At 45.2% G+C, this 26,551-nt stretch overlaps 1 long non-coding RNA gene across 1 annotated transcript; it reads left to right on the top strand.

Annotated features, from left to right (window-relative positions):
- The first annotated feature begins 24,956 nt into the window (after positions 1 to 24,956).
- On the top strand, positions 24,957 to 26,011 carry LOC127338106 (uncharacterized). The gene is made up of 2 exons (XR_007874199.2): positions 24,957 to 25,248; positions 25,761 to 26,011. It is a non-coding gene; the product is annotated as an uncharacterized lncRNA (long non-coding RNA).
- The last annotated feature ends 540 nt before the right edge of the window (positions 26,012 to 26,551 follow it).

The following is a 26,551-nucleotide window of genomic DNA, read 5'->3' as shown; positions in this document are numbered from 1 at the left end:
AGGGTGTGTAAGTGAAAGGTTAACGGTTGATGATCCGCGTACTGAGTTACGATTATTCGGGGTTTTATCCCTGACGGATGTAATCAAATGTTGTGGCACAAGTGTGCAACCTCTGCAGAGTGTAGAACTATTCGAATAGCTGCGTCCGCGGATATGGACATTTGGAAAGGCCATTCTGTTTCCGTCATCAGAATTTTATATCTATGTGACTGGTGTTTTGAACCTGAACTTGAAAGGTGACTTGGTTTTTGAATCACAACTGAGTTGTGGGAATGACACTAATGTTCCCATTTGAGTTAGTTAGCACTTGGGGAGTTGTTTACAAAAATGTTTATTAAATAAAATTGGCTTTATGCAAATAAACTTAGAGCTTAGAACACTCTCAATAGTAATGTTAGTACTTACTTTAGTATTAGATTGCGAGTACTTAAAGTACTCACGGCTTTGTCCCTGGCTATTCAAATGGCCAGACTATGAAGCCGAGCAGCAGTACGAGGATGACGATCAGCAGGACGTCTATCACAACTAGGAGCTTCTAACGTCAAGCGTTGGCCTGTGGACTAGAGAGTCCTTGTATCTTACGCTTCCGCTATGAACTTGTGTTGTTCGTTGATCATTAGATCAACTATTTGTGTAATATGGATCATGTGATTCCAAGTTGTAAGACATTATGGTTTGTAATGAATGATGACTGTGATACTTAACTATTATGCCTCGCAACAACAATTTCCTGGGATTGCGATGTATGACATAATAGGCATTCGGACTTAAAAATCTGGGTGTTGACAAGTTGGTATCAGAGCCATTGTTTGACCTTAGGAGACCCTAGTTAGAAATGGACGTTCTGAAAAATTAGTTTCAAAAAGGAATGAAGTATTTCAAAAAATTTAAGTCTTTGTCTTCTCCTTGAGTTCTTTGGAAAAACAAGAAGTCATGCTCTTCCTTAGAAATATAACTAAAATTTTGCCACACTTGTTCACTTCTCTAACTTAATCCTTTACTTCACTTTCAGATGGAGCCCGTGAACACGAAGTTCTACCAGCTCGGGAATGGGGGAAGCTTGATCTTCGAGCACGACCTCAACGCCCTGTCCGACCACCTTGGTCGCCCGCACCCGGAGTTCCACGGAGCCCAGATCGCGAACCAGCCAGGAGGCGAACTGCAGTGGATCATCACCGCTGACTTGAGGGGCAAGATGGAGCCTCCCACTTCTGAGAGGATCCTCTTCTCCTTCATGGAGAGCAACTGGCTGGACGGACTTGCCCGCGCCCTTCAGGAGGGACTTGCACGCCTGTGCGGGATGAGCGGGGAGGCACTCAAGCACCCTCGCTTTTCTCACCTCGCGAGGCGTAACTCTGCTGGAGAGCCCATGGACATGTCATCCCACCCGGAGCTGAAGCACCATGTGGAGCATCTCGACTTCATGCTGTACCACACTCAGCAGGATCTCGACCACTCCCGTGAGTACGCCAACCAGACTCACGCCCGCATCATCGAGCAAGGAGACGCCATCAAGATGCTCGCCAATGACCGCAGGACCCTCCGCCAGCAGCGGGCGAAGAGGGATGCCACCATCACTCGCCTCCGCGCGAAGATAGCAGCACTCGAGGCCACTGTCAAGGCCCAGGAGGAGCAGATGAAGAAGATGGAGGAAGATGGAGAAGACATTCAGGGAGGAAGCAACTACCTGAGTGACGACAACGACTTCGAGGAGGATGAGAACACCGAGGGGGAAGACTACGACTTCCTGGACGACGAAGATGATGACCACACCCCCATCGATGTTGATGAGGATGAGGAGTAGTTCACTTATGCACTATCGTAGGTGTGAGTTGTATCCCGCCCCATGTATCGTAGCTTGGAGAAGAAGGGTTCTTAAAACCCTTAGTGTGTAAGCTTGTAATGTGTGTTGTTTGCTATGAATGAATGTATGTTTGTGTCATCATGAAAAGACTTCAAGTTTTAAGCTTTTGAACGTAAACACAAAACAAGCCATAGAAAATTTCCCTCTTATCTCATGATCAATCTAAATGCTCAGATGGCCCCTCCAACTCGCAACGCGAATCAAGACGCCATGATGCAGATGTTGCAAGTTATGCTGGAAGATAGAGAAGCAGAAAGAGCTGAAAGGCAAGCCAACATTGCAGCACTTCAACAGCTTGCCAACAACAATCAAGGCCACCATGATCATCCAGGATCCAAGCTCAAGAACTTCCAGAATACCAACCCGCCAGTCTTCAGCAAGACTGAGGAACCACTTGATGCAGATGATTGGCTCCAAAATATGGAGAACAATCTAGAGGTAGCTGGAGTTGAGGAGAATGAGAAAGTGCTGTTTGCCACGCACTACTTAGCAGGACCAGCAAGAGCTTGGTGGACAAGCACCCGTGCCATGAACGTGGGACAGTTTATCACTTGGACTGATTTCAAGCTCAAATTCAGCAAGTACCATGTGCCCCCGGGTCTGATAAAGAAGATGAGAGATGAGTTCCGTGAACTGAAGCAAGGCCGGATGTCCGTGGTGGAATACCGCGACAAGTTTCTCACACTATCAAGGTACGCCCCGGATGAGACCGACACTACTGAGAAGAGGAAGGAAAGGTTGCTGAATGGACTGCATGATGAGATGCAGACTGTGTTGATCAACATTCCCTTTGCCGACCTCGAAGCCCTTGTTGACTCCGCCATCCAAATGGAAGGCAAACTGCACCAAGCCAGCGAGAACCGCAAGCGCCGCATGATGAATTAGAGTGGGCCTAGCAATGCCCCAAGGTATCGCCCCAACTCAGGCGGAGGCTTCAGGACCAACAAGCCCAATGCACAGATGTCACGTCCGGTTTATCAGAACCGGAGTGGAGGAAACCCCAGGCCGGGAGGCCACCACAACAACAGCAACTACAACCCCAACAACAACTTCAACCGCGCTCCTCCGAGAGCCCCCAACAACAACAGCAACAACACCAACACCGCACCAAGGACCGGGAGCAATGCCATCCCCATCGCGAACAAGCAGGACAAGACCACCATCACTTGCTATGAGTGTGGTGTAGTGGGGCATTACTCCAATGAGTGTCCCAAGAGGCTCGCCAAGCTCGCAGGCAACCCCGCACCACCAGCTCAGCAGCAACGCCGTGTCTCCACCGGCAAGAAGTTCGCCCCCAACAACCCGCACAACCGCGGAGGTCGCCTCTACCACATGAATGCTGAGGAAGCCCAGGAAGCACCTGACGTGGTGCTGGGTATGTTCTCTGTTAACTCAATACCAGCAAGAGTGTTGTTTGATTCTGGAGCATCGCATTCGTTCGTTACAGAAGATTTTGTGTGCACTAGTAAGATTCAACCAATCAGCTTGAAACATGTCATGGTAGTTCAAATACCTGGATCAACAACTAAAGCTAGAAAATTTTGCAAAGATGTACCCATCAGAATCCATGAAATAGACTTTTATGCAAACTTGATTGTTCTGGGAACAAAAGGATTGGAAGTAGTCCTGGGTATGGATTGGATGGCGAAACATCATGGATTGATAGACTGCGCCAAGAAGGCCATCACCATGACAAGTAGCACCGGAATAATAATAGAACACTTGTCTGAAAAACTACCCCGAAAATTTACCTGCAACCAAAGTGTAGCCAAGCCAACTCTGGATCAAATCAGGGTCGTATGTCGATACCCTGATGTGTTTCCGGATGATCTACCCGGTATGCCCCCGGATCGGGATATCGAGTTCATCATCGAGTTAATCCCCGGAACCGGACCTATAGCCCAGAGAGCTTACAGCATGAACCCCGCAGAACTGATGGAACTGAAGAAGCAACTGGATGATATGCTGTACAAAGGTCTGATTCGACCAAGTGCGTCGCCCTGGAGATCACCAGTTTTGTTTGTGGATAAAAAGTACGGTGCCACTCGTTTGGTTACGGATTATCGTAAGCTTAACGATGTCACCATCAAGAACAAATATCCCCTGCCGAAGATAGAAGATCTGTTTGACCATCTAACCGGTGCCCAAGTATTCTCAAAGATTGATCTAAGGACAGGTTACCATCAACTGAAGATCCGAGCAACCGACATTCCAAAGACTGCCTTCACCACCAGATATGGACTGTATGAGTACAATGTCATGTCCTTTGGACTGACCAATGCCCCAGCTTACTTCATGAATCTCATGAATAAGATCTTTATGGAATTCCTGGATAAGTTTGTCGTTGTCTTCATCGACGACATCCTTATCTACTCCAAATCAGAAGAAGAACATGAGCAACATTTGGAAGTGGTTCTAGAAACCCTTAGGCAGCATCAGTTGTACGCCAAGTTTAGCAAATGTGAGTTTTGGTTGAAAGAAGTGGGATTCCTGGGACACATCTTGTCTGCAGGAGGAATTGCTGTAGATCCCGCAAAAATCAAAACTGTTGAGGAATGGAAAGCCCCAACCACCCAGACTGAAGTCCTAGCATTTCTAGGATTGGCGGGATATTACCGCCGATTCGTTGAAGGATTTTCAAGCATCGCAAGACCAATGACTCAACTGCTGAAGAAGGACCGGAAATTTGACTGGAATGACAAATGTGAAGAAAGCTTTCAGCTACTCAAGCTCAGATTAACCACAGCCCCAATACTGATCATGCCCGATGTCACCAAGCCATTTGATGTCTATTGTGATGCCTCCAAGACTGGTCTTGGATGTGTGTTAATGCAAGAAGGCAAGGTGATATCTTACCTATCAAGGCAACTGAAGCAACATGAACAGAACTATCCAACTCATGACTTGGAGTTAGCAGCCGTAGTGTTAGCCCTGAAGGTTTGGTGTCATTACCTCATGGGTAATCGATGCGAGATATATTCAGATCACAAGAGCCTGAAGTACATTTTCACCCAGAAGGAGCTGAACATGAGACAGCGCAGATGGATTGAATTAATCAAGGATTACGACATGGAAATTCACTACCACCCCGGCAAGGCCAATGTGGTAGCGGATGCCTTGAGCAGACTGCCGTGTCAGTTGAACTCCATGATCGCAATAGAGCAACCAAGCCTGTACCAAGAGTTTGAACAATTCAGACTAGAGCTAGTGAGCGAAGGATTCCTCGCCAGCATAGAGCTCCAACCCACTTTGATGAGCCAGATAAAGGAAGCCCAGAAGGGAAATGCCAGCATTGACGGAATCAAGAACCAGATAGCTGCAGGAAAGGCACCAGGATTCACCATAGATGAAGAAGGAGTTCTTTGGTACAACGAACGCCTGTGTGTACCATCAGATTCAGAGTTGAAACAAGTCATTCTGAAGGAAGCTCATGATACACTGTATTCCATTCACCCCGGAGGAACCAAGATGTACCAAGACCTGAAGGAACAATTCTGGTGGCACGGAATGAAGCGAGAGATAGGAAGCTACATCGCCAAGTGTGATATCTGTCAGCGAGTCAAAGCAGAACATCAACGACCCGCAGGACTATTGCAACCCTTACAGATTCCGGAGTGGAAATGAAATTCTATCGGTATGGACTTTATCACAGGATTGCCCAAATCTAGCCGAGGAAATGACTCCATTTGGGTAGTCATTGATAGGTTGACCAAGGTTGCACATTTCATCCCTGTCAAGACCACATACCAAGGCCCAAAGCTTGCAGAGTTATACATCTCCAGAATAGTCAGCCTGCACGGAACCCCGAAGTCAATTGTGTCAGATAGAGGATCACAATTCACCTCAAGATTCTGGCAGAAAGTGCATGAAGGACTAGGAACCCGTCTGAATTTCAGCACAGCCTACCACCCACAGACTGACGGACAGACCGAGAGAGTCAACCAGATACTAGAAGATATGTTAAGAGCCTGTGTGCTAGAGTACAGATCCAAGTGGGAAGACTGCCTACCATATGCAGAATTCTCCTACAACAATAGTTACCAAGCCAGCTTACAGATGGCCCCCTTTGAAGCCCTGTACGGAAGGAAATGCCGTACCCCCCTGAACTGGTCGGAAGTCGGAGATAGTCAAGTCTTCGGCCCCGATGTTCTCCGTGAAGCCGAAGAGAAGGTGCACAAGATCCGCGAGTACCTCAAGACCGCTCAGTCAAGACAGAAGAGCTACGCCGACAAGAGACGCCGAGAGATGACGTTCGAGATCGGAGATTTTGTGTATCTCAAAGTCTCACCCCTCAAGGGAATGCAGAGATTCCAGCTCAAAGGAAAGCTCGCCCCCAGATATGTCGGACCATTCAAGATTCTGAGTCGCCGAGGAGAAGTCTCATATCAGTTGGAACTGCCGGAAGAAATGTCCGCCGTACACAATGTTTTTCACATCTCACTACTTCGGAAGTGCCTAGAAGTGCCTGAGAAGACCGAAGTATTCAAGAACATCGACCACAGAGCCATTGATATCAACAAGGACCTAACCTACCGCGAAGTGCCTATTCGCATCCTTGAAGAAGCATTCAGGACCACCCGCACTAGGAGTATCAAGTTCCTGAAGATACAATGGAGTAATCACACCGAAGAAGAAGCAACTTGGGAACGCGAGGAAGACATGAAGAAGGACTACCCAGATCTCTTTAGTACCTAGTTTTCTCTAGATCTCGGGACGAGATCTTTTGTAAGGGGGAAGGGTTTGTAACATCCCAAGTTTCAATAAAATGAACAAGAGAGAGAGAATTCAAGAATCCAAATTTCAGAGCCAACAAAAACTTTTTCTCATCATATAGGACTATGCATATTAGCTCACCTTTAATTTATTTGAGTGTGCTTTTGCCATGATGCTTGGTTATGTGTTACTCTCTTTCTAAAACCCTAGAAATGATCACTTGATCACCCTTAGCCAAGTAAAAATAAAATAGAAAGAAATTCTAAAAATCCACTTCACACTCACATAAGGCCTATGCCATTTTTACAAATCTTTGATCTAGGCAAATTTGGTTTGCACCATCACTTGTAAATGGTTACTAAACACTTATTAACACCTTTGAAATCAAGCCAACTCAATTCAAAACAAATTTGAATCAAAATGGAGCTCACATGTGATTATGGTCATATGTGCCATTTTTACCCTGATGCCCACTTTGAGACCCTGGATTTTTACCTTTCACTTCTACACTTTGCCAACTCTTTGCACCTCATCCAAGACAACATCAAGCACTTCAACTTTGCCCAAAACCATCACCCCAAATTCTTTACCAAATTCAAATGGGAAGCAAGCAAAGTTGGAACAAACTCACATATGCAAGATCATATGCAAAATGTGATTTTGCATCTCAATTCCATTTTGACCACCACCACCACCAAAATGCTCCATTCAATATATGATTACAACCCACCAAAAAGAAATTCAAAATTCAAAAAAATTTCTCTTTCGGGCATTTCACCAAACACCTTGCAAGCAGGTTGAAAAATTGAGCCCATACCTCATTTTCACCTTGGACTTGGTCCAACCTTGCCCTCTCTGCACTTCTGGAGAACCCTCTCACCTCACCACATCAGTTTCACCACTTGCACTGGCCAGGGTTTGATTTAATCAACCAAACCTTGCCATGCCGTGGCATGGCATGTCCACCTCATGCCATCTCCTCACCTGGTCGATTCCAGCATGCACCACCATGTCTGGCAGCTCCCTCTCACCTCCCTGAGCACGCCCATGCACCCCCTTGACCAAGACCACGCGTGCATACGCGGGCATTGACGCGCCCAGACACGCCCAGGCAAGCCCTGGACGCGCCAGAGCGCGCATGGCGCCGACCCTGGACACGCCAGGGCGTGACGACGCCCACGGCCCTGCGTCCCCTCCACACTCGCTCTCAATGCCAGTAGACGCACAACGGCTCCCTGCATCGCCTGGACACGCGCACGAGGCCGCGGGAACGCCGCAGATGACGAGAGCATCCACGACAGCCCGCCATGGCCCGAGCACTCCCATCAAGCGCGCCAGCGCCACAGGGCCTCTGCGGAGCCACGATCACGCTCGTCACCCTCGCCAGGACACCAGCCACCGTACGCGCCCATGCCTTGCCTCTTCGCGACCTTGGAACGGCGACGACGACGATGACCCCCGCTCCGCCCTTCGGCCACCTCTCGCCGCTATAAAAGGAGGACGCCTCCTCTCAATCTGAGCACACCAATCGCTTCCCCTCATCCTCACAGCTCTCCTCGACCGCTCAATTTCACCAGCTAGCCACCCCACTGCTCCAATCGCAAGATCGACGCCGCCGCCAGTACACGGAGTCCGCCGGAGCAGGAGGCCGCCATTGGAGACGCAACTGCTTCCAGGCGCCTCCTCATCTACTCCAACGTCGCGGCGCACAACTCCGACGACCGCCGGAGCTCCGACGACCTCTCCGACCCCCTACCTCCGCCTCCCGTAAGCCTCCCTCTCGCCGGAGAAGACGACCACCCTCGGCCGTCGATCTCACCTCTAATCGCACGGCCCTCCTCTCCCCGTACCGCTTCGGGCGTGACAGCCCACAGACAGGTGGCCCCCACCTTGTCAGGCGGCCCGCTGCGCTGGACGCAGTACTGGGCCGGCCCATTTTCCCTTTCTCTTTGCAGCCCAGTTATTTCCCGCGCGAGCCCACGATTTGAATTCAAATCTGGAAATTTGCAAAATACCCTAATCTGATGCAAACTTTGAAAATCAATAGGGACAAATCTACTGGGCCAAATTTTACAAACTTTATATTTCTGGAAACCTTGGGAAATTATCTACACAATGCCACTGGATAGAACCCTAGATCTATTGTAGAATTAAAGTGACAAAATAAACAAGGCAGGGACTTTTCTGCTTTATAATAATTCTTAAAAATCAACCATAAATGCTTTTCAGTTAATTCCACCTCCAATAATCCACATTTCACTTATACTAATTGTTTCTACAAAAATATGCCATGCTTACTTTGAATGATCATGGCTTAGTTGATTTAAATGACTTTATGGCTATTTCTAGTCAAAGATATTGTCCAAAACTATGAAGAAATTTTATGAGAGAGTTCTCTCATTTAAATCTTGTCACCATCATTTCCAAATGAAGTAGAGACCCTGGTCATTTAGGTCTCATAGGAAATGTTGGTGATATTAAATCTTTGTTATGCTAGAATTAAATTGTATGAGGTGCTCACCTCATTTAAACCATTTTCTCCAAATGATAAGTGTGAAGAGGTTGACTTGGGTCAACCTAGGTCACATATTATGCATAAGAGAAATTAAATCTTAATAAGATAATGAGAGGAAATTATTTCTCTGAATATTTCAAAGTAACAATTAAGTCTAGTATGAGAGGAAATTATTTTCTTAAATAATAAGAAAAACACATCCACCAACTTAATATTAATATGTGATACTTGTTTAAGTGTGTGAACCATGTTTGTGCCTAGTTTAGTAAATTAGTTTGGTGTGATGATTGTGTACCCCGTATTCGTATTTTAGACGCTAGTACCGAGGAGTACCAGGAGGAGGAGGAGGTCTACTTCCAAGAAGAAGAAGACCACTTTGACCAGTTTCCCAACCAAGGCAAGATAATACTCTTGCAAAGTGCAAAGCTCACCATGAGCAAGGCATTACCCCATTTACTTTATGTTTATGATCCTATTTCCCAGTTTTACTTTACCAGCTTTATTTACCTTTGTTTTATCAAGGTACTTTTTGCTTTATGATTTACTTGGTTAGTATTGAGTTAGTACAAGAGTATCAAACTTAGCCTAGAAGCAAAGCAAATACTTAGCACCCCTCATACCTAGTTGCTAGTGCTAAACTAAAAATGGCTACTCTAGATGGGAACATGTGTTTGTGAAATGATGATGGTGAAAACCTTGGGAATGATGAGTCATTTTCCATTGAAAGATTTTGAAGGTGAATATGACACTGAAGTTGACTTGGTGAATTTGGTTAAAAAAAACTGATGATTGAGTTGGATGCGATACCTTACCAATTTTAAGTACCCCCACAATACCTGATTATGGGTAGGGCTTAACTGGAAATTTATGTGTCTTAGTATGGGTTCCCTCTGAACACACATCATAGGGGTTATGCTTGAGGCTGCCTCCGTTGTTGAGAAATGATGTGAATTGATGGTGAATTGTACGGCCAAGCCCTGTGCAGTTCCCGGGTTAACAGTTGGTTTTCACCGGGAGGCCAAGCTCATGGGGAGAGGTGCCTATACTAGGGTGTGTAAGTGAAAGGTTAACGGTTGATGATCCGCGTGAAAGTTACGATTATTCGGGGTTTTATCCCTGACGGATGTAATCAAATGTTGTGGCACAACTGTGCAACCTCTGCAGAGTGTAGAACTATTCGAATAGCCGCGTCCGTGGATATGGACATTTGGAAAGGCCATTCTGTTTCCGTCATCAGAATTTTATATCTATGTGACTGGTGTTTTGAACCTGAACTTGAAAGGTGACTTGGTTTTTGAATCACAACTGTGTTGTGGGAATGACACTAATGTTCCCATTTGAGTTAGTTAGCACTTGGGGAGTTGTTTACAAAAATGTTTATTAAATAAAATTGGCTTTATGCAAATAAACTTAGAGCTTAGAACACTCTCAATAGTAATGTTAGTACTTACTTTAGTATTAGATTGCGAGTACTTAAAGTACTCACGGCTTTGTCCCTGGCTATTCAAATGGCCAGACTATGAAGCCGAGCAGCAGTACGAGGATGACGATCAGCAGGACGTCTACCACAACTAGGAGCTTCTAACGTCAAGCGTTGGCCTGTGGACTAGAGAGTCCTTGTATCTTACGCTTCCGCTATGAACTTGTGTTGTTCGTTGATCATTAGATCAACTATTTGTGTAATATGGATCATGTGATTCCAAGTTGTAAGACATTATGGTTTGTAATGAATGATGACTGTGATACTTAACTATTATGCCTCGCAACAACAATTTCCTGGGATTGCGATGTATGACATAATAGGCATTCGGACTTAAAAATCAGGGTGTTGACACACAGATACGTCAGAAGCGTGGAGAAACTGTGGCAGAATACATCCAGCGCTTCAGAAATCTAAGGAACCGATGTTATTCGGCTCGTGTGACTGAAAAAGAAGCAGTCGAATTGGCAGTGGTGGGCCTTGCCTCACAAATCAAGGACATGGCCTCCCAAGCAGACTATCCTTCGCTGGCGCACATGGTTCAGAAACTGTCAGCATATGAACAGCGCCACCCAGACTTGTACCAGGACAAATTCAAGCGTGCAGTAGTCCTGGTCGAAGCAGAGGAAGACGAAGTTTCTGCGGGGGATCAAGAGGTAGCAGTGGCTGAGTGGACTCGGGGGGCAACCCCCGTGTCCTGCAAATGGGTAAAGCCACCAGGCCCGCCCAGGGGGTTTGATTTTGACGTGACCAAAACGGAGCAAATCTTCGACCTCCTGCTCAAGGAGGAGCAGCTGAAGATACCCAAAGGTCTCAAATTCCCCACGGTACAGGAGCTGAACGGAAAGCCATACTGCAAATGGCATAACTCGCTCTCCCATGCCACCAACGACTGCAGGGTGTGTCGTCAGCAGATCCAAATGGCGATAGAACAAGGACGACTGATTTTCAACCAGTACACCATGAAGGTCGACACCCACCCCTTCCCCGCCGTTAACATGGTGGAGTGCACTTACCCTGAAGGTTGCCAGCCAGGATCCTCGTTCAGTATCAACATGGTAGGACCTGGGCACCACTCTGGCAAGGATGGAGACGAGGGCAGCTGCTCTCGTAGCAAGGACACAGAGGAGGCCGCTCCACGCGATCGGCTCCGTCACGATGGCAAGCGCTACGTCACAGAGGGAGAAGTGAAGAATATAAGATATCAGCGACCCCTCTCTGATCACCTCCTCAACAAGTATGTGAGTCAGTATAGCCAACGCCGGCGATCCAGCGATGATGACGATGAAAGAGATCGTCTGGACAGAGAAGCCAGAAGACATTGTCGGCATGATCGCGATGAGGAGGAGTACGAGCGCCGTGCCAAGGAAAAATCAAGGGAGCAAGACGACGAAGATAGGCACTGGGACTGCCCCTTCTTCAGACACTGCTGGGATTCAGGAATGAGCCGATTGCCTACAATTGGCAATTGCCCGGAATGTAACCAGAAGAAGAAGGAGGCAGCCAACGTGTCCATGTTCCAACGCTTAGGGCCTCTCCCGCCTCGAAGCAAACGCGTTGAGTCCCCTCGGATGGAAGACCTTGAGGATTTGGAAGATTAGGGACAAGAAGAAGAAGACAGGTACCACCGGCCAAGGTGGTGCCCTGATGGGCTCAGCCGTTCCCAAAAGCGCAGGGTTCAGCGATTGCGCGGCTTGGAAGAAGCCGAAAGGTTATACCTGCACACTCTAAGAAAAGCGCGGCCTGATCTGGCCGCGAAAATTCAGCGAACCCTGGATGAAGAGGGTCGACCACGAAAAATGGAGTGGCGCCCCAAGCAAAGGAAAGCCGATGATGAAACATCGGCTAGCACAAACATGGTGCTCATCCTTCCAATGGAGGTTAGCGCTCCAGGATTAAACGATGCACTCAAGGTGGACGACAGCGAGTGCATCGACATGACAAAGGATGAGGTTGGGCTGGTCTTATCCACCGGCCTGACCGAGTAGCAAGAACAAACCGATGAGAAACGTGGCGAGGCCGATCCTTTGGATCGGCCCAAATTATCTACGAAGGAACGTTACGAAACCTTCATTGAGCGCTTCAATCAATATGGAGGCCGATTCCAGCAATCGGCCAAAATTATCCTCACCACATGTTCTGCTTGTGTTCAACATCAATCTACTTGGCAGCGGTTTTTTACGTCGGCTAGTGAGTTAAGAAGAATCAACATTGGTCCTACCAGAGCCGACGTGCAAATACAATGCCTTGGCTAAACTACAGAGCCGATATCTGCAGTTACCTGACAGATTTGGCTCGGGGGGCACCTAAATCAGATGAACATGTGCAGATGAACATGTGTGCAGTGAAACATTGGGGGCCGATTAGTAAAATCGGCCAGTAAAAAAAAAATTATATACTCATAGTGGGTATACAGCCGATGCATGGCCATCGCCTCAAGATGTACAGCTGATGTAAGCAGTTGTTGAGTTACAAGGGGAGGCCCTATTGGATGAATTCCTTCTCAAAACCTCCAACTCCTTCTGCAAGTCTTCAAGATCAACTGCATCAGTCTGCCAAAGATGATGAACTAAGAGGAATCGGAAAGCCGTTTGAGGTTTCTTAGTTCAAGGGACGGATTTGCTGGTCTTTCCGAGCCCTTTCAGTGCGTCGGTCCTTTGGGCGTGAGCTTTCCGGCCATGTTTTGATGGGAGCTGAAGAGGCTTGGGGGGCAGCTCGCCCTAAAAAATCCTTGCTTTGGAGAGCCGATTTTATTGGAATCGGCTGGTTCTGCATTATAACTTGGAAGCCAATGGTGACACATTTGGCTGATTCATTACTATTCTTGCCTTGATTAAGGCTCGGGGGGCAACTAACTTGGTAGATGCTCTGTTTTTGGAGCCAATTGGAGTTGCATCGGCTGACCCTGCACCGTAATCTTCTCCGAAAGCGGTGAGGCGTTGCAGAAGAAGGCTGCTAAAGCTACAAAGAGGAGCCGGAAAAGGGAGCCGTCGGCTTTTACGGGGTTTGGACCGTCCTGTTGCTGCGAGAAAAGGAAAGAGACTGGATTCTCAAAATAGCCGATGAATAGTCATCGGCTATGGGATTGCGAAATTTTATGGTCAGGTATCAAATCGCAGTCTGAATTTGAGAAGTGCTTGAATGACGGTCTAAGCGATATTTGAGTCCGGCTTCATGGGAGTTTAAGGAAAAAGAATCTGATACGTTGCTATCGGTCTTGGTGTGGCAAGCGGAAGGGTTGGAATTGGATTAATTGAAAGATGAATTGGAAGAACAATTTTCATTAATTCAAAGGAGCGGCTTTACAGAAAAGAGCCGATGGCTCTCAAAAGGGGGATCTGGTGCCTAGTGCACTGCTACTACTAGTCCTACTCTACTAGTTGTCGCTGTCCTCATCGTCGCCGTCGTCGATGTCGTCGGCGCTGCTCCCAGGAAGTTCCTCGTCGCTGCTGCCCCAGCCCTCGGCCGGAGCTTTGTCTTCCTCGTCATCATCATCATCCTCGCTGTCCGCCCAAGAGCGGAAGCGCTTTGTCGGCGGGTACCCGATGGAGGAGGAGGATTCATCCTCCTCCTCCTCCTCCTCCTCCTCGTCATCATCATCGTCTTCGCTGTCCGCCCAAGCGCGGAATCGCTTTGCCGGCAGAAGCTTAGCGGGGGAGGAGGGGCCGCCCTCCTCCTTTTCCTCTTCTTCCTCTACTTCTTCTTCTTCCCCCTTCCCGTCGGAGGAGGTGGGGTTCACCCAGGGATGAAGGTCGTCTTCGCTTTCGCTTATCAGCTCCCCTTCGATGAGGAACTTGAGGTCGTCTTCCCCATCGGTCAGAGGCAGGTCGCCGTCTGGTCCGTGATCGGAGTTCCACTCCGGCTCGCTCGAGGAAAAAGATTGGAGGGAGAGGCCGGAGGAGACGGAGGAAGAGGAAGACATTGCTACAGGGGAAGAGGGTTTTTTTGTGCCGATAGCTAGAACAGAGGAAGGGGATGAAGAGGGCTAATTGATCGGCACGGTTAAATAATGAGGAGCCTGGTGGAGATTTAATGCCATTGCAGTTTCCGAGGAGGTGATGCTAAAGCTATCGAATTTTGCAGAGAAGCTGAGAAGACAGGGCATCATGATGAAGGATACTGCAACGGTTCTGCTCTGCCACGACATGACCCTTCGAAGGAAAAACAGAGTGGTTTTGAAATTATCATTACCAAAACCAGGGGGGCATGTGTTATCACCAGGATTTGACCGAGTCAGAGGTGGGCCGCGATCGAGATGGGCTTGGAAGATTACACGTGGAAGATCTCTGAAGCGGCCTTGCACGAAGAGTTTGGGCTAGATTGCCCGTGTATCTGTATTATAGTAGATCACATCTTAGATTAAAAGTTAGAGTTTGTCTCGTGCACGGTGGGGATTATTCCCACGTTAGAAAGTCCCCTGGACTATAAATATGTATCTAGGGTTTATGAATAAACAACAACCAACGTTCAACCACAAATCAATCTCGGCGCATCGCCAACTCCTTCGTCTCGAGGGTTTCTACCGGTAAGCATCATGCTGCCTAGATCGCATCTTGCGATCTAGGGAGCACAAGCTTATTACGTTGTTCATGCGTTGCTCGTACTGAAGCCTTTTTGATGGCGAGCAACGTAGTTATCTTAGATATGTTAGGGTTAGCATTGTTCTTCGTATCATATGCTATCGTAGTGCAACCCTTGCATGTCTAGCCGCCCTTACACCTATCTTAGGTGTAGGGGCGGCACCCCGCTTGATCATTATTTAGTAGATCCGATCCGTTACGGTTGCTCCTTGTTTTTCAAGGATTAGTTTAATATCTGCAATAGTTAGGCCTTACAAAGGGTTGGAGGATCCAGCGGCACGTAGGGTGTCGTTTGCTAGTCCTAGACAGGATGTTCCGGGGATCAACTTCGTGTTGGTTTTTAGGCCTTGTCTAGGATCGGCTTACGATCACCGTGCGTGGCCGCGAGGCCCAATCGTGAGTAGGATGATCCGATTATGCGGTGAAAACCCTAAATCATCGTAGATCGCTTTAGCTTTATCTTGATCAAGCAGGACCACCATATATTCGTGCACCTCGTACGAATCATGGGTGGATCGGCTCCTTGAGCCGATTCACAGGATAACCTGAGAGCCGATCGAGGCTCGTATTTAATGTTTACATGTATGCCATGCAGGAAACTAAGCGAGGCATCTCCATCACCTTCCTGACCAGGTATAGGTCAGGTGGCACGCCCTTGCATCAGCATCGGACGTGTGTACCAGAGGCTTTGCGGGCCGTCGCTCGGAGGGACCAGGGCCAGCTGATGGCGTGTAACTCACACGTTCGTTGGGAACCCCAAGAGGAAGGTATGATGCGCACAGCAGCAAGTTTTCCCTCAGAAAGAAACCAAGGTTTATCGAACCAGGAGGAGCCAAGAAGCACGTTGAAGGTTGATGGCGGCGGGATGTAGTGCGGCGCAACACCAGGGATTCCGGCGCCAACGTGGAACCTGCACAACACAACCAAAGTACTTTGCCCCAACGAAACAGTGAGGTTGTCAATCTCACCGGCTTGCTGTAACAAAGGATTAACCGTATTGTGTGGAAGATGATTGTTTGCAGAAAATAGTAGAACAGTATTGCAGTAGATTGTATTTCAGTAAAGAGAATTGGACCGGGGTCCACAGTTCACTAGAGGTGTCTCTCCCATAAGATAAACAGCATGTTGGGTGAACAAATTACAGTTGGGCAATTGACAAATAAAGAGAGCATGACCATGCACATACATATCATGATGAGTATAGTGAGATTTAATTGGGCATTACGACAAAGTACATAGACCGCCATCCAAAGATGCATCTATGCCTAAAAAGTCCACCTTCAAAGTTATCATCCGAACCCCTCCAGTATTAAGTTGCTAACAACAGACAATTGCATTAAGTATTGCGCGTAATGTAACTAGTGACTACATCCTTGAACATAGCACCAATGTTTTATCCCTAGTGGCAACAGCACATCCATAACCTTAGAGGTTCTTGTCACCCCTTCAGATTCACGGAGACATGAACCCACTATCGAGCATAAATACTCCCTCTTGGAGTTACTAGCATCAACTTGGCCAGAGCATCTACTAATAACGGAGAGCATGCAAGATCATAAACAACACATAGACATAGCTTTGATAATCAACATAACAAGTATTCTCTATTCATCGGATCCCAACAAACGCAACATATAGAATTACAGATAGATGATCTTGATCATGTTAAGCGGCTCACAAGATCCGACAATGATAGCACAATGGGGAGAAGACAACCATCTAGCTACTGCTATGGACCCATAGTCCAGGGGTAGACTACTCACACATCACACCGGAGGCGACCATGGCGGCGTAGAGTCCTCCGGGAGATGATTCCCCTCTCCGGCAGGGTGCCGGAGGCGATCTCCTGGATCCCCCGAGATGGGATCGGCGTTGGCGGCGTCTCTGGAAGGTTTTCCGTATCGTGGCTCTCGGTACTGGGGGTTTCGTCACGGAGGCTTTAAGTAGGCGGAAGGGTAGGTCAAGAGGGGGCACAGGGGCCCCACACCACAGGCCGGCGCGGCCAAGGGGGGGGGGCCGCGCCGCCCTATGGTTTGGGCACCCTGTGGCCCCACTTCGTTTCGTCTTCGGACTTCTGGAAGCTTCGTGGAAAAATAGGCCCCTGGGCGTTGATTTCGTCCAATTCCGAGAATATTTCCTTACTAGGATTTCTGAAACCAAAAATAGCAGAAAACAGCAACTGGCACTTCGGCATCTTGTTAATAGGTTAGTTCCAGAAAATGCACGAATATGACATAAAGTGTGCATAAAACATGTAGATAACATCAATAATGTGGCATGGAACATAAGAAATTATCGATACGTTGGAGACGTATCAGCATCCCCAAGCTTAGTTCTGCTCGTCCCGAGCAGGTAAAACGATAACAAAGATAATTTCTGGAGTGACATGCCATCATAATCTTGATCATACTATTTGTAAAGCATATGTAGTGAATGCAGCGATCAAAACAATGTATATGACATGAGTAAACAAGTGAATCATAAAGCAAAGGCTTTTCATGAATAGCACTTCAAGACAAGCATCAATAAGTCTTGCATAAGAGTTAACTCATAAAGCAATAATTCAAAGTAAAAGCATTGAAGCAACACAAAAGAAGATTAAGTTTCAGCGGTTGCTTTCAACTTGTAACATGTATATCTCATGGATATTGTCAACATAGAGTAATATAATAAGTGCAATAAGCAAGTATGTAGGAATCAATGCACAGTTCACACAAGTGTTTGCTTCTTGAGGTGGAGAGAAATAGGTGAACTGACTCAACATTGAAAGTAAAAGAATGGTCCTCCATAGAGGAAAAGCATCGATTGCTATATTTGTGCTAGAGCTTTGATTTTGAAAACATGAAACAATTTTGTCAACGGTAGTAATAAAGCATATGCATCATGTAAATTATATCTTATAAGTTGCAAGCCTCATGCATAGTGTACTAATAGTGCCCGCACCTTGTCCTAATTAGCTTGGACTACCGGATCATCACAATGCACATGTTTTGACCAAGTGTCACAAAGGGGTACCTCTATGCCGCCTGTACAAAGGTCTAAGGAGAAAGCTCGCATTGGATTTCTTGCTATTGATTATTCTTCAACTTAGACATCCATACCGGGACAACATAGACAACAGATAATGGACTCCTCTTTTATGCATAAGCATGTAACAACAATTAATAATTTTCTCATTTGAGATTGAGAATATATGTCCAAAACTGAAACTTCCACCATGGATCATGGCTTTAGTTAGCGGCCCAATGTTCTTCTCTAACAATATGCATGCTTAACCATAAGGTGGTAGATCGCTCTTACTTCAGACAAGACGAACATGCATAGCAACTCACATGAAATTCAACAATGAATAGTTGATGGCGTCCCCCTGAACATGGTTATCGCACAACAAGCAACTTAATAAGAGATAAAGTGCATAATTACATATTCAATACCACAATAGTTTTTAAGCTATTTGTCCCATGAGCTATATATTGCAAAGGTGAATGATGGAATTTTAAAGGTAGCACTCAAGCAATTTACTTTGGAATGGCGGAAAATACCATGTAGTAGGTAGGTATGGTGGACACAAATGGCATAGTGGTTGGCTCAAGTATTTTGGATGCATGAGAAGTATTCCCTCTCGATACAAGGTTTAGGCTAGCAAGGCTTATTTGAAACAAACACAAGGATGAACCGGTGCAGCAGAACTCACATAAAAGACATATTGAAAACATTATAAGACTCTACACCGTCTTCCTTGTTGTTCAAACTCAATACTAGAAATTATCTAGACCTTAGAGAAACCAAATATGCAAACCAAATTTTAGCATGCTCTATGTATTTCTTCATTAATGGGTGCAAAGCATATGATGCAAGAGCTTAATCATGAGCACAACAATTGCCAAGTATCACATTACCCAAGACATTAATAGCAATTACTACATGTATCATTTTCCAATTCCAACCATATAACAATTTAACGAAGGAGAAACTTCGCCATGAATACTATGAGTAGAAACCAAGGACATACTTGTCCATATGCTACAGCGGAGCGTGTCTCTCTCCCATAAAGTGAATGCTAGGATCCATTTTATTCAAACAAAACAAAAACAAAAACAAACCGACGCTCCAAGAAAAAGCACATAAGATGTGATGGAATAAAAATATAGTTTCAGGGGAGGAACCTGATAATGTTGTCGATGAAGAAGGGGATGCCTTGGGCATCCCCAAGCTTAGACGCTTGAGTCTTCTTGATATATGCAGGGGTGAACCACCGGGGCATCCCCAAGCTTAGAGCTTTCACTCTCCTTAATCATGTTGCATCATACTCCTCTCTTGATCCTTGAAAATTTCCTCCACACCAAACTTGAAACAACTCATTAGAGGGTTAGTGCACAATAAAAATTAACATATTCAGAGGTGACACAATCATTCTTAACACTTCTGGACATTGCATAATGCGACTGGACATTAGTGGATCAAAGAAATTCATCCAACATAGCAAAAGAGGCAATGCGAAATAAAAGGCAGAATCTGTCAAAACAGAACAGTTTGTATTGACGAATTTTAAAATGGCACCAGACTTGCTCAAATGAAAATGCTCAAATTGAATGAAAGTTGCGTACATATCTGAGGATCATGTACGTAAATTGGCTTAATTTTCTGAGCTACCTATAGGGAGGTGGACCCAGATTCGTGACAGCAAAGAAATCTGGAACTGCGCAGTAATCCAAATCTAGTACTTACTTTTCTATCAACGGCTTTACTTGGCACAACAAAACACAAAACTAAGATAAGGAGAGGTTGCTACAGTAGTAAACAACTTCCAAGACACAAAATAAAAACAAAGTACTGTAGGTAAAAACATGGGTTGTCTCCCATAAGCGCTTTTCTTTAACGCCTTTCAGCTAGGCGCAGAAAGTGTGTATCAAGTATTATCAAGAGATGGCGTGTCAACCTTACCTTGGGCTTTACCCTTACCTTTCTTATTGCTTTTCTTTCCCTTTGGTTTAGGAAATATATGATTTCCCCCCGGTATAGAGGTGAATTTCAGAGTGCCTTCTCCAACATCAATGATTGCTCCCAATAGTTTCAGCAGGGATCTTCCGAGTGTGAGTTTTCCCGTTTCAACAACAAGATAATCAATGGATATTGTTCTTCCAAGAATGGTTGTATGCACACCTGCGGCTATTCCTTTAGGAATTATAGTAGAGTTATCAATGAGAGTTATTTCTTCTCCTCCTTCATCAACTCCCCAAAGTTTCAAAGATTTATAAATACTTTCAGGCATAAGGCAAAATTCATACATAATATCACAGTAGGCATGGAGAGTTCGATCACCGATAACAATTTTAACAGTAGGATCCCACAATGAAAGTTTAGAGTTCACTAAAACTTGTTCAAGACGATTACGAACGTGGCAATAGTTATCATCCAAGCGAGATGTACTTATCTCGAGATTGTTTAATCTACTATATATGCTAGTGAGGGCTGAATCAAAGTTATTAGCTGAATCATGTGATGCAACCAACTTCTTTATGGCATTAAAAGCTTGATCCCCATTGCAATGAAGGAAATCTCCTCCCACTAAAGTATCCAAAGCATATCTATAGCGAACCATAAGACCAAAATAAAAATTACTAAGGAGCAAACTTAAGGTCATTTTAGGTTCAGTTTTACTATAAGCATCAAAAATTCTAGACCATGCTTCTTTAAAATTCTCTTCACCTCCTTGTTTAAAGGTGAAGATTGATTCCTCAGGTGATAGAGTAACAACTACGGGACTAGACATTATAATAAGGTAAATGCAAGTAACTAATTTTTTTGTATTTTGATTTAGTGCAGCAAACAAAGTAGTAAATAAAACTAAGCAAGACAAAAACAAAGTAAAGAGATTGAGAAGTGGAGACTCCCCTTGCAGCGTGTCTTGATCTCCCCGGCAACGGCGCCAGAAATCTAGCTTGATGGCGTGTAACTCACACGTTCGTTGGGAACCCCAAGAGGAAGGTATGATGCGCACAGCAGCAAGTTTTCCCTCAGAAAGAAACCAAGGTTTATCGAACCAGGAGGAGCCAAGAAGCACGTTGAAGGTTGATGGCGGCGGGATATAGTGCGGCGCAACACCAGGGATTCCGGCGCCAACGTGGAACCTGCACAACACAACCAAAGTACTTTGCCCCAACGAAACAGTGAGGTTGTCAATCTCACCGGCTTGCTGTAACAAAGGATTAACCGTATTGTGTGGAAGATGATTGTTTGCAGAAAACAGTAGAACAGTATTGCAGTAGATTGTATTTCAGTAAAGAGAATTGGACCGGGGTCCACAGTTCACTAGAGGTGTCTCTCCCATAAGATAAACAGCATGTTGGGTGAACAAATTACAGTTGGGCAATTGACAAATAAAGAGAGCATGACCATGCACATACATATCATGATGAGTATAGTGAGATTTAATTGGGCATTACGACAAAGTACATAGACCGCCATCCAGCATGCATCTATGCCTAAAAAGTCCACCTTCAAAGTTATCATCCGAACCCCCTCCAAACATTAAGTTGCTAACAACAGACAATTGCATTAAGTATTGCGCGTAATGTAACTAGTGACTACATCCTTGAACATAGCACCAATGTTTTATCCCTAGTGGCAACAGCACATCCATAACCTTAGAGGTTCTTCTCACCCCTCCAGATTCACGGAGACATGAACCCACTATCGAGCATAAATACTCCCTCTTGGAGTTACTAGCATCAACTTGGCCAGAGCATCTACTAATAACGGAGAGCATGCAAGATCATAAACAACACATAGACATAGCTTTGATAATCAACATAACAAGTATTCTCTATTCATCGGATCCCAACAAACGCAACATATAGAATTACAGATAGATGATCTTGATCATGTTAAGCAGCTCAGAAGATCCGACAATGATAGCACAATGGGGAGAAGACAACCTCATAGCTACTGCTATGGACCCATAGTCCAGGGGTAGACTACTCACACATCACACCGGAGGCGACCATGGCGGCGTAGAGTCCTCTGGGAGATGATTCCCCTCTCCGGCAGGGTGCCGGAGGCGATCTCCTGGATCCCCCGAGATGGGATCGGCGTTGGCGGCGTCTCTGGAAGGTTTTCCGTATCGTGGCTCTCGGTACTGGGGGTTTCGTCACGGAGGCTTTAAGTAGGCGGAAGGGTAGGTCAAGAGGGGGCACAGGGGCCCCACACCACAGGCCGGCGCGGCCAAGGGGGGGCCGCGCCGCCCTAGGGTTTGGGCACCCTGTGGCCCCACTTCGTTTCGTCTTCGGACTTCTGGAAGCTTCGTGGAAAAATAGGCCACTGGGCGTTGATTTCGTCCAATTCCGAGAATATTTCCTTACTAGGATTTCTGAAACCAAAAACAGCAGAAACAAAGAATCGGCACTTCGGCATCTTGTTAATAGGTTAGTTCCAGAAAATGCACGAATATGACATAAAGTGTGCATAAAACATGTAGATAACATCAATAATGTGGCATGGAACATAAGAAATTATCGATACGTTGGAGACGTATCACCAGCCGCAGCCCTAAGTTGTTCCCGGCTCTACTGTGTTGCCCGTCGCTGCTCGCCGGTGGGTTTTGACCGCAACAGAGGGCAAGCTTCACACAGGGAAAACCCGAAAGCCAAGATCAGAGAAAATAAGAAATAGCAAGGTTCCTTTTTGGCTAATTTGGTTTTACTTAGTTCATGATCATTTCAAACACATGTTAATCCCTAGTTTAATTGTTTGTCTTAATTTTTAGGGAGACCTTCCAATGGGTTCAAAGTCAGCTAGTCCATTACTTCGATCTCCAATCCAATTAACAAGTTCACTAGGGGTTAATATGCTTGCCCGTTCTGTAGCAGTGAAAAGAGAATCAGTAATAGAAAGGGTTGCTTCCATAAAAAGAGCAAAGATGACAGGTTCACCTAAGACATCACAGCACCCACCAAGTTTTACTCAATTAAGTTCCCCTTCTCTTGAAGATCTTTCACCTGGTACAAGAACTACCAATTCGCATAATATGATCTACTTCCATGTATTCGTATATTACTCACTTAGTTTTTGTTTGCTTTTGATGTGCTAACTGAACTTTTTCCCATGCATGTAGCATCAAAACGAAGACGCCGCAAGTTGATATCAACCATATGGACAGAAGCTGAACCTATCTATAAGGACGGGAAGCTTGTGGAAGGCATGTGCATTCATTGTCATCAGATATTTGCAGCTAGCGGAGACTCTAGGACCAGCCACATCAAACGGCATTTGAAGGTATGCGATGCAAAAACTGCAATGACTGAAATGGTTGATACGATGGGTCGTTCTGATTCAAAGGACCCCAATTGGAAGTACGATCCCAAGGTCGCGAGAAGGAAATTGGTAAAACTAATTGTTGTCAATGAAATACCATTTTCATTGGTTGAGTATGCACCATTTAGAGAGTTCACGGCTTCATTGAATCCTTGGTTTCAAAATGTTTCTAGAACAACTATAAAAAATGAGTGTATGGATGCATTTAACGAATCACGGAAATGCACTAAGAGATTATTTTGAAAATTGTGCCTCTCGCATATCTCTCACAGGAGATATGTGGACCTCTAACCAGAAACTGGGATACTTCTGCGTCATTGGATTTCTAATGATTGAATTCTTCATAAACATATTATAAGGTTTGCTATGCTAGAGAATCCGCACAACTCTGTTAACATTTTCAATATAGTTCTAGACAGCCTTCGTGAACGGAACATAGAGGACAAAGTGTTTAGCTTTACATTGGATAATGCATCAGTAAATACTGCCATGGTCAACTTATTGAGGACAAACTTGAAGATGAAAAGTTTTCTGCTTTTAGAAGGGAAGCTACTTCATTTCCGCTGTGCTACACATGTGCTTAATATAATTGTTCAAGAAGGTCTTCGAGTGCTAAAAACTGTTATCAATAATATTAGAGAGAGTGTGAAGTATGTGCGAAGCTCACAACAAAGATACGAGAAGTTTCTTGGGATAATTATACAAGAAGGATTGTGTGCAACATATAGTCATCCTTGTGTTGATGTGACCACCTGTTGGAACTCAACATATTTGATGCTTCAATCGGCTTTACCCCTTCGAACTGCATTTGTTTCCCTAGAGAATCAAGATAAGGAGTACACATTTGCTCCTTCGAGCTCTGAATTGACATTGTCTGAAGTTGTATTGAATTTGTTGGAGACCTTCTACACAGCAACCGAAACTCTGTCAGGTTCAAAATATCCAACCTCCCATCTTTACTTCTACCAGCTTTGGAACTTCAAGAAAGTATTGAATACAGAAGAATCAGTTTTGAACAGAAAAATATTGAATGAGGAAGCATCAAGTCAGGACACAACAATTGCACGCATGGTCGAACAGATGCAAACAAAGTTCAACCTATATTGGAAGGAGATATACATGTCTGCTTGCATTCCCGTTATACTTGATCCGAGGTACAAGTACGACTTCCTTGAGTATCACTTGAGTGACTTTGGAAGTGAAAAGGAGGCGGACACATGGATGAGTGAAGTGAAGAATACCATGCAGAAGCTCTTCAATGAATACAATCAACTAATTTTTGGAGAGATGCAAGATTGTGATATTCATGAGGTGCAAGATGTTAACGACCCACTTGCAGAGTGGGATCAGTACATGAAGTCAAAAAGGCGACAATCAAGCAATGAGCTTGATCAATATTTGAAGGAAAAGTTGACATCTCGAAAGGACGAGATTGATATTCTAAAATGGTGGAAAGGAAAATCTGAGATATATCCAGGGCTCTCTGTAATGGCTCGTGACGTATTGGCCATCCCAGCTTCAACAGTGCCTTCCGAGTCGGCTTTTAGCACCGGAGGACACGTCATCAGTGATTACAGGAGCAGCCTCGCACCTATTACCATTGAGGCTTTGATATGTCTACATGATTGGTTTAAGGCAGCCGGTATGTATTTTTTCGCTTAAGTGCTTTCCTTTGGCTCATGTAATATTTTCGTGTGGAAAATAAAATTTCTCTTGTACTTTCAGACGCTATGGAAAATGACGACTAGGAATTTGTTTTGGAGCTTTCCTTGCATCATAACAGGTACATATTATGTACTCATGATATCTAAGTTCCTATTATTAGCACATGTTCTGCTACATGGTCATATAATGTTCCATTTTAGTTTGCTTAATGGTTTGTATATTCTGTATCCTGGCTAAGCACTTAAGATCGGAGAAGAACTGTCCTATCATTGAAAAAAAGTGAACTATAATAAGAGGTTGGTCTATTGAATTAGCAAGCACTTAATGACTGAGTTTTGGCTTGTGACCTGACCTCCGGGAGGAAGGAGATGATGTGTACATGACATTTGGTATATTTGTTTACTCCTCTCTAGTGAATCCTGGAGTGATTTTTTTGGCTTTTGGTGTACATGACATTCATGGACTGTATCCTGGAGTATATTTGTTTTTTCCTCTCTAGTGCATGATATATAAATAGTTGAAGTTTACTATTCTGTCCAATGTGTATGATACTCAAAATTTTCCTTCTAGGGCTTAATTGAATCTGGGTGACATCTGAATGCTTATTTATGTTCTCATTTGTGCTATTAGTTCAGTCCCAGTTGAGTTGGAGATCTTGAAGAAACAAGGATGCTGAGATTATGTTAAGACCTTAAAGAAATACAAGCAAAGTTCAAGAACACCAGTTCAGCAAACATCATCGATCCGGCCACGCTGCTGTTATGAACCATGGCCCTCTTGATTTCCATGATTCAGATTGTGTACTTTGAGTGATGTGTAGCAAATGTATGCACGGACTTGACTGCGACCCATGGAATGAAACTTTTTTATCACTTGGTTTCTGTGAAGAAAGTTATTGGCATCATGTGCACCTCACGGTGACCTGTGTAAATATTTGATTTCACATTTTAAAAAAATGTTTTATTTCTGTAACATTGATAAAGTTTGATGTGACTAGAAACCAAGTATTTTGAGTGGTAATGGGCTCATATGTATGTGACTTGGGTACAGATTGATGCAAGTTTTTTTGCTCAACCAAGCTAGCTCAATTGGATACACAAACCAAGTCCTTTGCTCAACAGAGCTAGCTAACAGCGAAGGAACTGCTCCTTTGCCCAACAGAGCTAGCGAACAGCGAAGGAACTGCTCCTTTGCTCAACAGAGCTAGCGAACAGCGAAGGAACTGCTGGCAAAGGCAGGGATGAAACAAGCGGCCCAAGCGGTCTCCGCGTACGCATGCCAGAAATATGGGCCTGCCGCACGTGGCCCACTAATTAGCTTCAGGCTCATGCGGGAAATATGCAGGCCTCCGCATCAGGTCCCGCTTGCACCCTGAGGTCAGATGCGCCGGCAGTTACCTATCTTGGCCGGCGCGGCGCCAT

The sequence above is a fragment of the Lolium perenne genome, chromosome 3, assembly GCF_019359855.2.
Source record: "Lolium perenne isolate Kyuss_39 chromosome 3, Kyuss_2.0, whole genome shotgun sequence".
Classification (NCBI taxonomy): domain Eukaryota; kingdom Viridiplantae; phylum Streptophyta; class Magnoliopsida; order Poales; family Poaceae; genus Lolium; species Lolium perenne.
Note: the sequence above shows the minus strand (reverse complement) of the source record. Positions and strands in the feature narration are given on the sequence as shown.